Source organism: Macaca thibetana, chromosome 3, assembly GCF_024542745.1.
Source record: "Macaca thibetana thibetana isolate TM-01 chromosome 3, ASM2454274v1, whole genome shotgun sequence".
Classification (NCBI taxonomy): Eukaryota; Metazoa; Chordata; class Mammalia; order Primates; family Cercopithecidae; genus Macaca; species Macaca thibetana.
The window spans coordinates 146500887-146516877 of NC_065580.1; the positions used below are offsets into that span (position 1 = coordinate 146500887).

The 15991-nt window shown below is 50.3% G+C and overlaps 1 protein-coding gene and 1 long non-coding RNA gene across 2 annotated transcripts in view; one reads left to right on the plus strand and one right to left on the minus strand.

The window, feature by feature from the left end:
- Positions 1 to 15991, plus strand: part of NUDT1 (nudix hydrolase 1) — a 1171653-nt gene that overhangs the window by 7657 nt on the left and 1148005 nt on the right. The gene's annotated exons all lie outside the window — the stretch shown is intronic.
- On the minus strand, positions 168 to 9070 carry LOC126950589 (uncharacterized). The gene is made up of 2 exons (XR_007724221.1): positions 8949 to 9070; positions 168 to 233 (listed from the first exon to the last, which is right to left on the minus strand). It is a non-coding gene; the product is annotated as an uncharacterized LOC126950589 (long non-coding RNA).

Here is a 15991-nt window from a genome sequence, read left to right on the forward strand (position 1 = left end):
CCTCTGCTCCACAGAGACCAGCAGGCTGAGCCGCCCCCTCCCTCTAGATCAGAAAACAGGTGGATCCCAGAGGGCGGGGCCCGCGAAGCACTGGCGGCCTTACCTTGGAGCTGGCTCCATCGACGCTTGGCACGGCCTCAGGGCCCAGCAGTGGCCCCTCTGCTGAGGCCTTCTTCAGCTTTTTGTTCTTTTTCTCCGTCACTTCAGGAACTTTTCTCTTCTGTTTTGCCATCCTGCGACAGAGAAAGTAAACTGCTGAAAATAAGGAAATAAAAGGCTTAGCTCATATAAGATTTTTAAATAAAAAGAAATAGGGCACTCTCCCGTTTTTTAAAAAAAGTATTTCAGAAAATACGGAAAACATAAAAGTTAAAACAAACTCAAACCCCCAAATTTCATCACCTATGGCAACCAATTTGACATTTTGGTGTATTTTCTTTCCGTCTTTTTTTTTTTTTTTTTTTTTGAGTCAGGGTCTCACCCTGTCACCCAGGCTGGGGTGTGGTGGCACGATCTCAGCTCATCTCACTGTCACCCAGGCTGGAGTGCGGCAGTGCGATCTCGGCTCATCCCACCCTGTCACCCAGGCTGGAGTGCGGCAGTGCAATCTCGGCTCATCTCTGTCACCCGGGCTGGAGTGCGGTGACACAATCTCGGCTCATCTCACTCTGTCACCCAGGCTGGAGTGTGGCAGTGCGATCTCGGCTCATCCCACCCTGTCACCCAGGCTGGAGTGCGGCAGTGCGATCTCGGCTCATCTCACTCTGTCACCCGGGCTGGAGTGCGGCAGTGCGATCTCAGGTCATCCCACCCTGTCACCCAGGCTGGAGTGCGGCAGTGCAATCTCAGGTCATCTCACTCTGTCACCCGGACTGGAGTGCGGCAGTGGGATCTTGGCTCATCTCACTCTGTCACCCGGGCTGGAGTGTGGCAGTGCGATCTCGGCTCATCTCACCCTGTCACCCAGGCTGGAGTGTGGCAGTGGGATCTTGGCTCATCTCACTCTGTCACCCGGGCTGGAGCGCAGTGACACAATCTCGGCTCATCTCACTATCACCCAGGCTGGAGTGCGGCAGTGCAATCTCGGGTCATCCACCCTGTCACCCAGGCTGGAGTGCGGCAGTGCGATCTCGGCTCATCTCACCCTGTCACCCAGGCTGGAGTGCGGCAGTGCGATCTTGGCTCATCTCACTCTGTCACCCGGACTGGAATGCGGTGACACAATCTCGCATCATCTCACCCTGTCACCCAGGCTGGAGTGCAGCAGTGCGATCTCAGGTCATCTCACTCTGTCACCCAGGCTGGAGTGCGGCAGTGCAATCTCAGGTCATCTCACTCTGTCACCCAGGCTGGAGTGCGGCAGTGCAATCTCAGGTCATCCCACCCTGTCACCCAGGCTGGAGTGTAGCAGTGCGATCTCGGGTCATCTCACCCTGTCACCCAGGCTGGAGTGCGGTGGCACAATCTTGGATCACTGCATCCTCAAAATCCCAGGCTCAAGCCATCCTCCCACCTCAGCCTCCTGAGTAGCTGTAATCATAGGTGTCTGCCACCATGCCTGGCTAACTTAAATTTTTTGTAGAGGCAGGGTCTTGCTATGCTGCCCAGGCTGGTCTTACACCCCTTGGTTCAAGCCATCCTCTGCCTCGGCCTCTCCAAGCGCTGGGGCCACTGCCGTGCACTGCCGTGCCCGGCCCCGTTCGGTCTTTTTTCTGACTGCTTTTATTTAACACAGCTGCAATCATACATGGATTATATATTCTATATTTCTAACAGAACATGAACACAAAGCTTTTAAGATTGAGAGAAATACCATCTTCAGTGACAGTATCATAATTTCCCAAAAGTGAAAATCTGCCTGCTATCTAATCACTGAATATTTTGAATTGTTTTCACTTTCTCCTATCATGGGCTCACTCGTGCTCCACATCAACTAGGGAAGCTGTGGCACCACCCGGGCTGTGGGTGCCAGCCCTGCCCATCACAGGACACCTGGCCACCTCTGGTGGAGGGGCTCAAGGACCACCCTAAGTCTGGGATCTCCTCTGAGCATCCAAGGAGCATGGAGCAGGCCACGTACGAGGGTGGATGCAGCATTCGAGGGGCACGTGGTTAGGCCTCCTTTCTCCAGCACAGCTGTCTCTAGAACACCACACCAAGATGGAGAAGTCCAGGGATGGCAGAACCCGTGTCCTTTGTGGACTGTGTTAAGAGGGAGCCGAAAGAGGCAGCTGAGGCCACCAGACCTGGGAGCCTGCTGGAGGGGCTGGGGTAGCAGGCCCTGGGTCCCTGATGGAGGGGTACTGGCGGCTGTGGCTGGGACCTAAGGAAGAACCTGGGGTGGGGTGCGGGCAGGGAACGGGCTGCTTCTAGGAGGGAGAAGCAGGAGCCCGGCCCACACCTGCTGCTGCAGCGAAGCCTCCTGCATGGGCTCGCTCAGACAGGACAGCAGGAGCAGAAGAAGCCCTCGCCCGACCCCATGTCCCTGTCCCTACCCCTCCCTTCCTGTCCCCACCCTCCCCAGGGCCACCCCCTCACCCACACTCCTCCTTACTTACACTCCTCCCCACCCTCCAGCTCCCAGTCTCCCCTGCTGCCCCTACTGGGTAGAGCCTTAAAAGGAGCTGAGAACAGAAAAGTGTCCTGCAGAGCCCCAGGCTATATAGGCCCCCGAGTGGGTGGGGGTGGGGGAGTACCACAGAGGCGCTGGGGAGCTGAGAGACAGGAACTCAACAACCAGCACGCTGCTTCACCACATGGCCTCCAGCCCAGACAGCTCAGACACACACCCACAAAGGACCGTGTCAGTAAGCCAGGGAACACCAAGAAAGCCAAATCCCACCCCAAAATTAAAACAGGCCGGGCACAGTGGCTCACGCCTGTCATCCCAGCATTCTGGGAGGCTGAGGTGAGCAGACTGTTTGAGCCCAGGAGTTTGAGACCAGCCTGGGCAACATAGCGAGGCTCCATGTCTACAAAACATTTTTTAAAAATTGGCTATGCTTGGTGATGCACACCTGTGGTCTCAGCTACTCAGGGGGTGGAGGTGGGAGGATTGCTTAAGCCCAGGAGGTCGAGGCTGCGGTGAGCCATGATTGCACCACTGCACTCCAGCCTGGGCAAAAGAATGAGACCTTATGTTTAAAAAAAAAAAAAAAGTAAAGCAGGAATGGTGACAGGAGAGGGGCAGTTAAAGGATGATCATCATGGAAAGGGCCTGGCAGCACTGAGCCCACCCAGAGCCCAGGTGTGGTCTAAATACCACTAGCTGTGAAAAAGAGTCAGGGGAGGTCAAGGCAGGCCTGGGATGCTAGGTTACGCCAGAAACCAAGGAGACAGTTGAAGAGCAAAGGCCCCGTCCAAAGGGCAGAGCCTGCACAAGGGCTCCCTCCATCCCACTTGGGGCTGTCACTGGTAACAGCACACTGAAAGAATATTCCTATTGCGGAATCAGAAAACCCCAAGCCCCTTATTCTTTAATTGAGCCTTAAATTTAAAAAGCATCAGAAGCCAGAGGCTACAGATTTCAATTAGCTGTGTAATAAGAAATCTTGGAAGAATGAGATACTGTTGGCACAGGGGTTCTGAAAAGACAAAAGACCATGCCAGCCAATTACCTTGTGAGAGAAATAAGAAAAGTTCAGCAAATATTTACATACCCATTACTATAAAAGTTAAGTCAAATCTATATTCATTCTGTAAGTTATCATTTAAAAACTTAATCACTATGTCTATTTGCTAAAAAGGGATAAAAGACTTTTCCATATTATGGAAAAGTTTATTTTAATAGTTCTAAGGGAAAGTGACTCAAGCTTTGAGATAATGAATGTTTGTTATGGAAAATGACGTTTACTTTCATTTACTGTCAACTGATTTTCAATAAGAGTGCCATGACAATTCAGTGAGAAAGACAAATGGTGCCAGGACAACTGGCTACCAACATATAAAAGAATTGATTTGGAGCCCTACCTCACACCATACACAAAACTAACTCAAAATAGATCAAAGTCCTAAATGGAAGACCTAAAACTATAAAATTATAGAAGAAAACATAGGAGTAAATCTTCATGACCTTGGATTAGGCAATGGCCTCTCACATATGCCACCAAAAACAGGCAGCAAAAGAAAAAGAAAATAAATTGGACTACAACAAAATGTAAAACTTTTGTGCTGCAAAGGATGCCAGCAAGAAAGTAAAGAGGCTGGGTGCGGTGGCTCATGCCTGTAATACCAGCACTTTGGGAGGCTGAAGCAGGAGGATCACTTGAGGCCAGGAGTTCCAGACCAGTCCCGACCACACAGCAAGACCGCATCTCTACACAAAACAAAGCAAAAAGAAAACCCAGGCTGGGCACGGTGGCTCACGCCTCTAATCCCAGCACTTTGGGAGGTGGGAGGACTGCTTGAGCCCAGGAGTTCAAGACCAGCCTGGGCAACACAGTGAGGCTCCATCTCTACAAAAAATACAAAAAATTAGCTGGGCATGATGATGCACACCTGGAGTCCCAGCTACCTCGGAGGCTGAAGTGGGAGGATGATCTGAGCTCAGGAAGTCGAGGTTGTAATAAGCCATGATTATGCCACTACAACCCAGCCTGGACAACAAAGTGAGAACCTGTATTTAAAAAAAAAAAAAAAAAAGACCACCCATAGTATTGGAGAAAAATACCTGCAAATCACGTATCTGACAAGACACTAGTAACTAGAATATATAAAGACCTCTAACAACTCAACAATAGGAGACAAATAACCCGGTTTTTAAATGGGGAAGGGATCTGAAGAGACGTCTCTCCAAAGATACACGAATGGCCAACAGGCACATGAAACGCAGCTCAGCATCATGGGCCATTTAGGAAATGCCAATCAAAGAGAAACGAACACATCTCCATAAAAACGTACAATGATGTCCACGGCAGTACATGCCTAATATCCAAGCAGTCGAAACAACCTCCGTGTCTGTGCATCCATGGATGAAGGGGGAACCAAACGTGGCGCATTCGCACAGGGGATACTATTCGGCCACCAAAGGAAATGGGACACTGACACGTGCCGCAACACGATGAACCCAGAAGACACTGTGCTGGGCGAGAGAAGCCAGACCCCCGAGACTCCGCACTGCAAAATTCCACTTCTGTGAAAAGCTCAGGATATGTAAATTATACTGACAGAAAGGAGATCAGAGATTATTTAGGGATAGGGCAAGCGGAGGGAAGAGTGGGTGACCACGAAGGGCTACAGGATTTCTTGTGGGAGAAGGAAAAAGTTTTAAAATTAGATTGTGGTGATGGTTCCACAACCCCTCGATATACTGGGAAAAATAAAAACTATAATCCCTCTCAAGTTATTTACCATAAATTTAAAAATGTAACACCTTAGCCGGGCGTGGTAGCATGTGCCTATAGTCCCAGCTACTCTGGAGGCGGAGGCAGGAGAATCACTTGAACCTGGGAGGTGAAGGTTTCAGTGAGCCAAGATCGCGCCACCACACTCCAGTCTGGGCGACAGAGCAAGACACCATCTCAAAAAATTAATTAATTAATTAATTAATTAAATAAAAATATAACACCCACGTGCTACTTTACAATAATAATAAATGGGAGAAAGATTGTTTGCTATAAAGTTTGTTGTGAGAACCAAATTTGTGCCATATTTTTTCTACAAAAAATCAAGCCGTATGCCCAGCCTTGCAATATAGTGAAACCCTGTCACTACAAAAAAGATTTTGGCTGGAATGCAGTGGCATGATCATAGCTCACTGCAGCCTCAACCGCCCAGGCTCAAGCGATCCTCCCAACTCAGCCTCTGCAGCAGCTGGGACTACAGGTGTACGCCACCATGCCCAGCTAATTTTTGTATTTTTTGTAGGAATGGGGTTTCATCATGTTGCCCAGACTGGTCTCAAACTCCTGGGCTCAAGCGATCCTCCAACCTTGGCGTTCCAAACTGCTGGGATTACAGGTGTGAGCCACCAGACCTGGCCCCAAAATACATATATTTTGTGGTTAGCTGGGCATAGTGGCCCACGCCTGTAGTCCCAGCTACTTGGGAGGCTGAGGCAGGAGAATCACTTCAGCCCAGGAGTTCAAGGGTGCAGCGAATCATGATCATGCCACTACACTGCAGCCTGGGTGACAGGGTGAGAGACCCTGTCTCTTTTAAAAAAAAAAAAAAAAAAGGCAAGGCTGGGTGCAGTAGCTCACACCTGTAATCCCAGAACTTTGGGAGGCTAAGGCGGGCAGATCACCTGAGGTCAGGAGTTCGAGACCAGCCTGACCAATATGGTGAAATCCTGTCTGAACTAAAAATAAACAAAAATTAGCTGGGTGTGGTGGCGGGTGCCTGCAGTCCCAGCTACTTGGGAGGCTGAGACAGGGGAAGCACTTGAACCAGGGAGGTGGAGGTTACAGTGAGCCAAGATTGCGCCACTGCACTCTAGCCTAGGCGACAGAATGAGAGGAAAGAGAAGAGAAAAGAAAAGAAAAAAAGAAAAAGAGAGAGACAGAGAGAAAAAGGAAGGGGAGGGGAGGGGAGGGGAGGAAAGAAACAGTCATCTACCTGCCCTGTCTCTTGACTCCTTTCCTCCCCCCATCCCATCAGGCTTTTGCCCCAACCACCTTGCCACAATGACACCCACCTGGCTAAATCCCATTGCCAACTCTCAGTATGCAATTTATCTGACCTAAGAGCATTGGACTGTTGATCCTTCCTTCTCTCTTGACAGGCGTTTTTCATCCGACATCAGCACAGACAGCACAACTCCTGCTTTTGCTCCCACCTCTTAATCGCCTGTCCTTGAACACTGAAGGACCCAGGCTTAGTGCTCAGCCTCCTCACTCCCTCGTGATCCCATTCGGTCATGTGGCTTCAAATACAACTAGATGCTGATGACTTTGTTTCCTCTCTTTACAGGTCTCTTATTAACCCTATCCTTGAACTACACGCCAACTCAACTGTGCATGTATACAGTTAAACATATATGCGGTCATATACATGTACCTAGACATATATATACATGTACATACCTGAACTCCTGATCTGTTTACACTGTTTATACAGATGTATACATACATACATATACACACACACACACACGTATATATATATATGTGTATGGCCAGGCACAGTGGCTCACGCCTGTAATCCCAGCATTTTGGGAGGCCGAGGCAGGGAGATCACTTGAGGTCAGGAGTTGGAGACCAGCCTGGGACATGGTGAAACCCCGTCTCTACTGAAAATACAAAAAATAGCTGGGTGTGCTGGTGCATGCCTGTAATTCCAGCTACTTGGGAGGCTGAGGCAGGAGATTCGTTTGAACCCAAGAGGTGGAGGTTGCAGTGAGCTGAGATCACGCCACTGCACTCCAGCCTGGACAACAGAGTGAGACTCTGTCTCAAAAAAATATATATATATATGTGTGTGTGTGTGTGTGTGTGTGTATAAACTGTGTATACACATAACTATATATATAAAACCATACATACGTACCTATATGTGTCATCTACACACATATCATCTCAAACTTAAGAAGTTGTAATCAATACCCTGATCACCCTCCACAAACCTGAGCTTCCCGGTGTTCATCCTCTCCAAAAACATCCATCTGATGAGGTTCACGTCGTAGCTCAAGCTTAAAACCTTGGTCCATCCACAACTCCTCTCTTTCTCACACACTCGTCCAACCTACCACCACCTCCCGTCGGTTTACCACTGAAATACACCCAGAATGTGACTCCCTTATGATCCCGTAGGTACCCGGTCCAAGCCACCACCTCTCACGATGGCTTTTAAAGCCCTAAATCAGATTGTGTGTCACCTCCACTCAAAAACTTCCCAAGCTGTCCCCTTCCACTTGAAGGGAAAGTCAAGGTCCTTGCCAGTTGGTAAGGTCCACACCACTGCCCTGGCCCCTCCCCGCATCTCTGGGCCTCACCTCCTCTTTCTCTGTTCCCAAATTGGCCGCAGCCACACTGGGCTCCCTGCTGTTGCCCGGCATGGAATGTTCTGGTGCCTCACTCCTCCTTCTGCTTCCTCTCCACTCTCGAACCCCCTGTTCTCATCTTCTCCACGGCACTTATCACCACCTGCTCTGTGCACCTTGGTCATCTGTCTCTCCCCTCCAGAATGGAAGTTCACTAGATCACAGACTTGTCTCCACTTGTTGACAGCTGTAGCCCAATGCCCCGAACAGCGCAGGAGGAACCCAATGAACGTTTTTTAAAAACGAACGAATGAAAGATGGAAGGAAGGAAGGAAGGAATGGAAAGCATGCTTATGATGGAAAGTGAGGCCGGGCTTGATGGCTCACTCCTGTAATCCCAGCACTTTCGGAGGCCGAGGCGGGAGGATCCATCGCTTGAGACCAAGAATTCGAGACCAGCCTGGGTATCATAGTGAGACCCCGTTTCTACAAAAAACATTTTAAAAAATTATCCGGGTGTGGTGGCACGCGCATGTGGTCCCAGCTGCTGGGCAGGATGAGGCGGGAGGACAGCTTGAGTCCAGGAGGTGGAGGCCGCAGTAAGCTATGATCACGCCACTGCACTCCAGCCTGGGTGACACAACGAGACACTGACTCAAAAATAAAAAAAGAGAGAAAGTGGGAGCTGAAAGCCTCGGAAGGCAATCAGGGAGTCTTCAGGGGAAGACAATTAAACCAGAGCCACAGCGAGGGCTGACAGCCTGAGACCTAGGAGCCAGCGGCGTCCTTCCTCAAGCCCGCACTGAGTTAACCCAGAGGGGGTGCCAGTGTCGGAGCCCGCGCGGGACCGCACCGGACGCACCAGCCTCTCCAGCACCCGGGACCCCAGGGCCGCCGCCCAATCGCGCCACACCAGGCCTCCGCGCACCCACGTGGACGGGGCGGAGCCCCGCGGGAGCCCGCCCCGGGGCTCTGGATCACCTGGGCGCCCTGACCCGCCGGCCACCCCGCTGCAGCCCCACTCTCCTACCTGCGCCCACTTCGCCCACCCAAGCTTGAGCAGCTGCGTCGTGGACGCCGGCTTCCGGCAGGGACTCGCGCCCCAGGTAAGCGTTAGTCCCGCCTTCAGGAGCGCGGAGCCTCCCATTGGACGAGGTCAGCATCCGTCTCTCCGCCGGCTAATGGCAAGCGACGGCAGCACGGAGGGCGGGTCCAGGCCCGGGCGCGGGCTAGTGACGCCATCTCTAGGGGCCTAGAATTGCTAGAAGAGCTGCTGGTTGCCAAGGCAACCCGCCCTGCCCGGAACACGTGCAGAGGACTAGGTTTGGGCCCCGCAGCGATGGGGGGGGTCTGGGGTGCAGGTGCCCCTGCCAGGCAGGCGTCCCGGGATGAGGCCTCCGCCGAGGGTCCAGGGCATGGAACTCCACTCGGAGTCGAAATGGATGAGCTATGGCTATTGGGATCAACACGGCTAGGACTCAAACTAGGTGCTAAAAAATATACAGGGTGGGTACTCTTATAATAATACTTGTGTCAGGGCGCGGTGGCTGACGCCTGGGATCCCAGCACTTTGGGAGGCCGAGGCAGGCTTGAGCTCAGGAGTTCAGACCCGCCTAGCCAACATGACGAAACCCCGTCTCTACTAAAAACACAAAAATTAGCCAGGCGTGGTGGCAGCTGCCTGTAATCCCAGCTACCCCGGAGGCTGAGGCAGAAGAATCGTTTGAGCCCAGAGGTGGAGGTTGCAGTGAGTCGAGATCGTGCCACTGCACTCCAACCTGGGCGACAGAGTGAGACTCTTGTCTTTAAAAAAAAAAAAATTTTAATTAATTAATTAATTAAAAAAAAAAAAATTAGCCGGATGTGGTGGTATGTGCCTGTAGTTCCTGATACTCCGGACGCTGAGGTGGGAGGATCGCTGGAGCCTAGGAGGTGGAGGTTGCAGTGAGTTATGATCAAGCCACTGCACTCCAGCCTGGGCAACAGAGCCAGACCCCGTCTAGAAAAAAGAAAAAAAAAAAAAAAAGCACGCTTTCAAGTCACCCAGTAAGTTAAGTGCTTCGCAGCCATATTAAGGATGATGTACTGTTGCCTCAGGAATCCAAAGGTGACAAGCAAAGAAGGTGCACTCTTCCTTACTGGTAGAAGATTGTATTTGTTTCCTATTTCTGCATAACAAATTAACCCAACATTTAGCAGCCTAAAAGAACATTTATTTTCTCATGGTATCCGGGGTCAGGAAAGTGGGTGTGGCTGAGCTCTGTGCCTTTGCCTCAAGGTTTCAGCAAGTTGTGGTCAAGGTGTCTCCCAGGGCTGTGGTTTCATCTGAAAGCTTGTCTGGAATGATCCACTCACAAGCTCACACCCATGGATATTGTAAGGACTCAGTCCTCCAAGGTCACTGGAGAAGGGCCTCAGCCTTGCTGGCTGCTGCCCACAGGCCACCCTCAGTTCCTTGGTACATGGGCCTCTCCACAAGGAAGCTCACAACACCACAGCTGGCTTGCCTTAGTCGGAGCAAGCACACACAAGCGGGGGCACACACAAGACGGACGTCACAGTCTCCTTGCACCCTAATATCAGAAGTGACTTCCCTGGGCTTTGCCATATTCTGTTCATTAGAAGTCGGCTGGGTGCGGTGACTCACACCTGTAATCCCAGCACTTTGGGAGGCTGAGGTGGATGGATCGCTTGAAGTCAGGAGTTCAACACCAGCCTGGCCAATGTGGTGAAACTCCATCTCTACTAAAAATACAAAAATTAGCCAGGCATGGTGGCATGCACCTGTAGTCCCAGCTACTCGGGAGGCTGAGGCATGAGAACCAATTGAACCCGGGAGGTGGAGGTTGCAATAAGCCGAGATCATACCACTGCACACTCCAGCCTGGGCAACAGAGCAAGACTCTAGCTCAAAAAAAAAAAAAAAAAAAAAAGTGAATCATGGCCAGGTGCAGTGGCTCAGGCCTGTAATCCCAGCACTTTGGGAGGCTGAGTCAGGAGGATGGATGGACACCAGGAGTTCAAGACCAGCCTGGGCAACATAGTGAGACCTCGTGTCTACAAAAATAAAAATAGAAAATTAGCTGGGTGTGGTGGTGCACGCCTATAGTCCCAGCTGCTTAGGAGGCTGAGGTGGAAGGATTGCTTGAGCCTGGAAGATGGAGGCTGCAGTGAACTACGATCACACCACTGCACTCCAGCCTGGGTGATGGAGTTAGACTCTGTCTCAAAAAAAAAAAAAAAAAAAAAATGAAAAGAAAATTTTTTCATTTTTATTTTTGGAAATTAGAAATTGATACGGTTTGGCCGTGTCCCCACCCAAATCTCATCTTGAATTGTAGCTCCCATAATTCCCACGCATTGTGGGAGGGACCTGGTAGGACACAATGACATCCCAGTGGCACTGAGTACTCCTAGCACCCAGAGCATGGCTCCTAAATACCATCCCCCATGAACATGGACCAGGGCTTCTGGGAGAAATGGCTGATCCCAGGGCTGTGGCAGGGTGAGCACAAGATGGGCCCTGAATAGGTAAATCTGAATATCCTTTACAAGATAGCCGTGTAAGGCTATCTGGGGTCATCCTCACACATTGTCAGATGATACCCTTGTAAGGCTATCTAGGGTCATTCTCACATACTCTCACGTTATGTCTTACACCCGTCTTTCTTGGTTGTTGAGTCTTCCAAGAACAAGGATTGTCTCTCCATTGATTTGCATCTACTATTGTACCTTTCATGAAACACACATTTTTCTCTCTTTTCTTCCAAAATAAAACTTCATGAAACACATTTTAAAGTTTTATCCAATATAGGTCTTACATGTCTTAAGTTTATTCCCTATGTGTTTTATCTTTATTGCCATTGTAAATGGGGTTTTCCTCTTCCGTTACATCTTCTGATTATTGTTTGTGGGAATGAAGGCTTTTGATCCTGTGTGTTAGTTTTACATCCTATTATCTTACTACATTCTTTTATTGTTTGATGAGGTATGCATGTTTTACAATATTAAGAAGTTATATCACTCACTTCCTACTTTATTGAACACTAAATTATTGGTGTCTGAGATATGAAACTTTTGTTTTCAGACAGAGTCTCACTGTGTTGCCCAGGCTGGAGTGCAGTGGCACAATCTCGGGTCACTGCAGCCTCCATCTCCTGGGCTCAAGCAATTCTCCTGCATCGGCCTCCTGAAAAGCTGGGACGACAGGTGCCCGCCACCACACCCGGCTAATTTTTGTATTTTTAGTAGAGGCAGGGTTTTACCATGTTGTCCAGGCTGGTCTCAAACTCCTGACCTCAAATGAACCACCCACCTTGGCCTCCCACAGTGCTGGGATTCCAGGTGCTCACCACCACACCCAGAAAATTTTTGTTTTTAGTATAGACAGGATTTCACCATGTTAGCCAGGCTGGCCTCAAACTCCTGACTTCAGTGATCTGCCCGCCTCCGCCTTTCAAAGTACTGGGATTACAGCTGTGAGCCACCGTGCCTGGCCGTTACTAGCTGTTTTCATAAGACTGTGAACCATAGCTGATCGGTCCAACTGTTGCAAAATACTCTCAACCATCTCCCAAGGATCTCTGGCCTCAAATTGGATTAAGCTGGCTTTTCTCATTTACAGCAAAGCTTAAAGTGATACCGCTTTCTCCACTTCTCTTTCTTCCTACAAACTTCATGACACACCCTGGACGCTTGTCTGTTTACGCTAGATTCAGTATCTAATGCACCTCGTATTGTCAGAACACATGCAGCACTCAGTTCAGCTGTGTTCTTGGTAGGCCCCGGAAGGCCAAGACTGGTTGGGTTTCTGACACCTGAACAAGTTTAGGAATCACTGCTTCAGACAGAACTTCCAAAATTTACCGCCAAGAGACCCAGCTATGTAGCACAATGGAAGATGGGCTTGGACCCCCACAGAACAGAGAATCAGAGGCTGCGAATGACTGACAAAGTGTGGGTGCCACAGAAGTCCTGGGGAACTGAGTCAACGCCCAGCCCAACAACCGGCCCAAATCACCCCAGCAAATGATCACACCGCTCAGCACTGTGCACTGACCCTGGCTCGCCGAACAGCCGATTTTATCTAGAATGTCTTACTTTCTTCCCAACTGCCATAGAAACAGTAACCTTTCTAATTGCTCTCATTCTCCAGGGACTGTTCAAGTGCAACCAGGAGATGGAAACGCTGGCCCATGAAGAGCCTCCTCTGAGTGGACTGCTGTTTCATTTTTTTCTTAAGATTCACCACAGCACAACTATCTGCAAAAATAGCTTTAGTGTGGAGAAACATCCAGAATGCGGGCCGGGCGTGGTGGCTCACACCTGTAATCCCAATGCTTTGGGAGGCCGAGGCAGGCAGATCACAAGGTCAGGAGATTGAGACCATCCTGGCTAACACGGTGAATATCCCCATCTCTACTAAAAATACAAAAAATTAGCTGGGCGAGGTGGCAGGCGCCTGTATTCCCAGCTACTCGGGAGGCTGAGGCAGGAGAATGGTGTGAACCCAGAAGGTGGAGCTTGCAGTGAGCCAAGATCACGCCAGTGCACTCCAGCCTGGGCGACAGAGCAGGACTCTGCCTCAAAAAAAAAAAAAAAAAAAAAAAAAAATCCAGAATGCAAAATTAGAGAGCTGCTCTAAAAAGTGTTTTTTTCTTTTTTTTTGAGGCAGAGTCTCACCCTGTCACCCAGGCTGGAGTGCAATGCCACGATCTCAGTTCACTGCAAACTCCACCTCCCGGGTTCAAGCGATTCTCCTGCCTCAGCCTCCCAAGTAGCTGGGATTACATAGGCACGTGCCACCATGCCTGGCTAATTTTTTTTGTATCTTTAGTCGAGACGGGGTTTCATCATGCTGGCCAGGCTGGTCTCAAACGCCTGACCTCGTGATCCGCCCACCTCAGCCTCCCAAAGTGCTGGGATTACAGGCGTGAGCCACCGCGCCCGGCCGAAAAGATCCTCATTCTTAAGCTTAACATTTGGGAAACTACGGCAATTTCAGCCACTGACCTATTTTAGGAACTCATTTCAGAGCTGATCTTTCAAGTGCAGTCTTAGGCTTACAGAAAAGAATACATCTGGAAGGTTAATGAAGAGTACATTTAAAAATATCCCCGACCCCTTTTAACTTTGTTAACCTAGAGAAACTGAGTTAGGATTGACGGGCTGGTTATATCCGTCCTTCCTGTAACGCTGCACCTAATTTCTCACCAGGAATGCTGGACGCTGTCAACCCTCACTCTGACTCAAAGGCCTTTTGGGGACATCTTGTGAAAATGTTTGATACTGCAGCCCGTACACCAGAAAGGGAAGTAGCAGCCAGGCTCCCAGGATCCCATCCAAAATGCCGGGCACCAGGGGCGACAGAGTGGCCCTGGGCCCTGCCCAAAAAACCCAGTGATGCCAGCCAAAGCCCAACTCAGACAAAGGAGAGCCCCCACAGCAGGGGGCGAGGACGCTTCCCGAGACGTGCTTCCCCTGCTGTAGGCAGGTGGGGTGACGACGGGAGGCGCCAGGCACAGGATTGGGAGCCTGTCCAACCTAGCGAGAGAAAACGTTCAGCATCTGCAAACATCTGCTGCCACGCCCCACCAGTCCAGGTCCAAATCCGCTTCTTCAGGCAGGGCTGGTGACCTCCACGGTTGACTCTAATGCTCCAGTCAGCGGGGCCACGGCCGACTCGCTGCTCTGGGTGACGCTCCAGCCAGGAGGGCCATGGCCGACTCGCCCGCTCTGAGTGACGCTCCAGCCAGGAGGGCCACGGCCGACTCACCCGCTCTCAGTGACGCTCCAGCCAGCGGGGCCACGGCCGACTCGCTCGCTCTGAGTCACGCTCCAGCCAGGAGGGCCACGGCCGACTCGCCTGCTCTGACGCTCCAGCCAGCGGGGGCCACGGCCGACTCGCCTGCTCTGAGTGACGCTCTGGGGACACCTTCATTTCCATCAGGGAGGCTTCGGGTTCCACCAACTTTTTTTTTGAGAAGGGTCTCGCTCTGTCATCCAGACTGGAGTGCAGTGGCACAAACATGGTTCACTGCAGCCTTGAGGTCCTGGGCTCAAGCAATCCTCTCACCTCTGTCTCCCGAGTTGGTGGGACTCCGGGCATGCAGCACCACACCTGGCTAATTTTTGTATTTTTTGTAGAGACAGGGTTTTGCCATGTGGCCCAGGCTGGTCTCGAACTTCTGGGTTCAAGTGATCCATCCACCTTGGCCCCCCAAAGTTTTTGTCTTACAGGCCTGAGCCACCACGCCTGGCCTTGCTCTTAAGTTTTATACTTCAATACTCCGTCAAATCGAAGACAGAAAACCCAGCACATGAACCAGGCGCTGCCCCTCCCCACTGAGAAAACGTGCCAGGGCTGTTTGGCCTTTGGTGAGAGTGCTAGACAACGCCATCCAACAGAGACAGCACCAAGCTGACCACCCAGTTTCCAAATTTTGAGCAACCACAGTAAAACCCAGCAAGTGAAATTCATTTTAATGCTTTATTAACCTAGCATATTCAAAATATTTCAACATGTAAATATTTTTTAAACAAGTGAAATTCATTTTAATGCTTTATTAACCTAGCATATTCAAAATATTATTTCGACATGTAAATATTTTTTAAACAAGTGAAATTCTTTTTTTTTTTTTTTTTTTTTTTTTTGAGACGGAGTCTCACGCTGTTGCCCAGGGTGGAGTGCAGTGGCGCGATCTCGGCTCACTGCAAGCTCCGCCTCCCGGGTTCCTGCCATTCTCCTGCCTCAGCCTCCTGAGTAGCTGGGACTACAGGCGCCCGCCACCGCGCCCGGCTAATTTTTTGTATTTTTAGTAGAGATGGGGTTTCACTGTGGTCTCGATCTCCTGACCTTGTGATCCGCCCGCCTCGGCCTCCCAAAGTGCTGGGATTACAGGCTTGAGCCACCGCGCCCGGCCAATTCATTTTAATGCTTTATTAACCTAGCATATTCAAAATATTATTTCAACATATAAATTTTTTTGCTCTTCAGGCCTTGGTTTTATTTGCATTTCTAGAAAATATACACACATTTCTAACTCTGTGCTACAAAAATTATACAGCAGTCCC